The sequence below is a fragment of the Bison bison genome, unplaced genomic scaffold (genome assembly GCF_000754665.1).
Source record: "Bison bison bison isolate TAMUID 2011002044 unplaced genomic scaffold, Bison_UMD1.0 scf7180017864197, whole genome shotgun sequence".
Taxonomy (NCBI): Eukaryota; Metazoa; Chordata; class Mammalia; order Artiodactyla; family Bovidae; genus Bison; species Bison bison.
This window is the reverse complement of record NW_011494769.1, coordinates 1,507,747-1,511,426: the sequence shown is the minus strand read 5'-3', so window position 1 is coordinate 1,511,426 and position 3,680 is coordinate 1,507,747.

The window sequence follows — 3,680 nt, the reverse complement described above, 5'->3', positions numbered from 1 at the left end:
TTCCTGGTCCAAAGCAGAGGGGCCCAGATCTGACCCACTGCTTGTTTTTGAATGACTTCTTTAAAAATGATCCTTACATTTTTTAATGGTGGAGGAAAAAAATCAAAGATGAACAATGTTTTCGATAGGTGAAAATTATATGAAATGCAAATTTCAGTGTCTACAGACTTTTACTGGAACACAGGCACACTTACTATGTATGCATTCTTTATGGTTACTTTTGTCAACAGAGTGGTTGCAATAGAGACTGTATGGTCCCCAAAGCCTGAAATATTTCCTCTCTGGCTCTTGACTTAAAAAAAAAAAATTACTCTGCAGCTAAATAAGGGCCTTAATAGCAGTCCCAGCCTGAATGCCTGGGGTCATTCTGATTTGTGGATGCCAAATTTCCACCAATTAGTAAATGTTATAGTTATCACCCCTACATACTAATGAAAAGCTACATCTCCACTGAAAAAGCCTGATAAAAGTAACTTCCTGATGGTGACACTGCAAATCAGATTCAAAACTGAAAACAGAACAGTCCTGCAACATTTAAGACTGATCAAAATATCATGCAGCAATACCCTTCTCCCTGACCTTAGTGTTCACAACCCCCAGAGGAAAGAAGTCCTTCTGAGCTGCTATGGTGATCAGTGCGTGTATGCGTGGATGCTAAGTCACTTCAGTGGGACTTTTTGCGATCCTATGGACTGTAGCCCGCCCACCTGGCTCGTCTGTCAATAGGATTCTCCAGGCAAGAATACTAAAGTGGGTTGCCATGCCCTCCTCCAGGGATCTTCTTGACCCAGGGATGGAACCCATGTCTCTTATGTCTCCTGAACTGGCAGGTGGGTCCTTTACCACTAGTGCAAGCTGGGAATCAGTAACAAGAGGCAAACTTTTACTAAATCAGTAGAACCCTCCTCCTGAATGGACATCTTACTTAGAATAACAATATTCAAAACATAGGAATCAAATTGTAGCGTCTAAGGAAGGGGGAGGATTGGAGGTGGGGAGACTTATGGTCCAAGGTGTAAAAACTGCTAATGCAGAAAATAATCTAAAGGAACTATCCCAATGTTTAAAAATTATAATTTAAAAAACTAAGAAGCATGTAAATATTTATATATTTTATTGTGTTTATATAAATTTTATATAAAAATACATGCTATTTATATATGATATATGAACATATTTATAGTATAATATGTATAACCATGTGTATCCATATATATACATACACAAACACATATACCCCATTAAAGGTTAGTTCAAGATATAGGCCTTGTTTATGTGATGATATATTTCAAAAGCCTAAAAATACTTATAGATAATAAACCAAAGTTTATCCTAATATTGGCAGGGAGGGGTATAAGAAAAATTATATATGTAGTAGTGCTATTTTTGTCCAAGTTGAAGTACTATTTCAAATTTTAAAAAAACCAACTCTAACTCCAATAATAGAGAAATTATTAAATAAATTTTAGGACACAATATTGAAGAATACTACACATTCACTTAAGATACATCCAGAGGAATTGTAAAACCATGAACAAGCAATGTAAGAGTAATAAGTAAAGGAAAAAAAAAAAGGTATAAAATCTATGCTTACAAGTTAAAAATAATACCTCACTGAAAATAAGTCATACATAGTGAAAAATACAAAGATAATTTATCAAATTTTTACAGTTGTTGTCTTTGGTTGCTGAGGTTATGAATTATTTTTTTTTAATTTCTTTCAATTTGACTACATATTTCAAATTTTCTAAAAGGATTGTATATGATTTCTATAATTGAAATAAAGTAAAATTAGGAAATAATTTAATTTACAGGGAAAAGGAAAACCAGGAATATATAGTTTAGCCAATGGGTTAAAAAACACATAAACCCAGAATTTTTTTAAAACACAGAAGAAAAAGAAAGACTTTCAAGTTCATTTCTGCACTGTGACATGCCAGACATCCTGCTGCAGCAAGCTCAACTTAGCCTGACCAGTAGATGTCGCTGTTACACTTCTTACTTTGAATCTCAAGATACACAACTGCTTTTTAGAGCCAGTACTGGGAGGGAGGAGGGAGGACGGTTCAGGATGGGGAACACGTGTATACCTGTGGTGGATTCATTTTGATATTTGGCAAAACCAATACAATATTGTTAAGTTTAAAAAAAAAAAGTCAAAAGGCTTTGACTGTGTGGATCACAACAAACTGGAAAATTCTGAAAGAGATGGGAATACCAGACCACCTGACCTGCCTCCTGAGAAATATGTATGCAGGTCAAGAAGCAACAGTTAGAACTGGACATGGAACAACAGACTGGTTCCAAATAGGAAAAGGAGTATGTCAAGGCTATATATTGTCACCCTGCTTATTTAACTTATATGCAGAGTACATCATGAGAAATGCTGGGCTGGAGGAAGCACAGGCTGGAATCAAAACTGTCAGAAGAAATATCAATAACCTCAGATATGCAGATGACACCACCCTTATGGCAGAAAGTGAAGAGGAACTAAAAAGCCTCTTGATGAAAGTGAGTGAGGAGAGTGAAAAAAAATTGGCTTAAAACTCAACATTCAGAAAACGAAGATCATGGCATCTGGTCCCTTCACTTCATGGCAAATATATGGGGAAACAATGGAAACAGTGAGAGACTTTATTTTGGGGGGTTCCCAAATCACTGCAGATGGTAACTGAAGCCATGAAATTAAAAGATGCTTGCTCCTTGGAAGAAAAGTTATGACCAACCTAGATAGCATATTAAAAAGCAGACACATTACCTTGCTGACAAAGGTCTGTCTAGTCAAAGCTATGGTTTTTCCAGTAGCCATGTATGGATGTGACAGTTGAACTATAAAGAAAGCCGAGCGCTGAAGAATTGATGCTTTTGAACTGTGGTGTTGGAGAAAACTCTTGAGAGTTAGTTCCTTGGACTGCAAGGAGATCCAACCAGTCCACCCTGAAGGAAATCAGTCCTGAACATTCATTGGAAGGATTGATGCTAAAGCTGAAACTCCAATACTTTGGCCACCTGATGTAAAGAACTGACTCATTTGAAAAGACCCTGATGCTGGGAAAGACTGAAGGCGGGAGGAGAAGGGGACAACAGAGGATGAGATGTTTGGATGGTATCACTGACTCAATGGACATGAGTTTGAGTAAGCTCAGGTGAGTGTGAGTAAGTTGTTGATGGACAGGGAAGCCTGGCATGCTGCAGTCCATGGGGTCGCAAAGAGTCAGACACGACTGAGCGACAGAACTGAACTGAGGTTAAAAAAAACTACAAATTTCCAGTTCATCTCATGAAGGCTTGGAGTTTTTACATCTCTCAGCTTCATTCCACACCTCCTTTTACAATAACTGAGATGTCCAATGTTTTTCTAAAATGACATACGATGACTGTGGTCTTATGATTATGAAAAGTACAAGATTCTTGTGCTCTTGGATGCCTGAGAAAATTGGCACCCTGAGAATATTACAGGCCACAACTCATCAAAAACATACTTCCAGGCTTGAAAGTAATGAACTGGAAGGTGTTAAATGAAATCAGGAACACGAAATTGTCAGTAAGTATTAAAGTTAATGGCAGAGGTGGTGGGGAGGGTTCGGTGAGGAAGCCTCTCTTGGATTCCTAATGCTCACTCCCGTCTCTGACAGAAAATGGGGAAGTGAAGGGGGGCGGGGACAATTGTGACAGTCTAC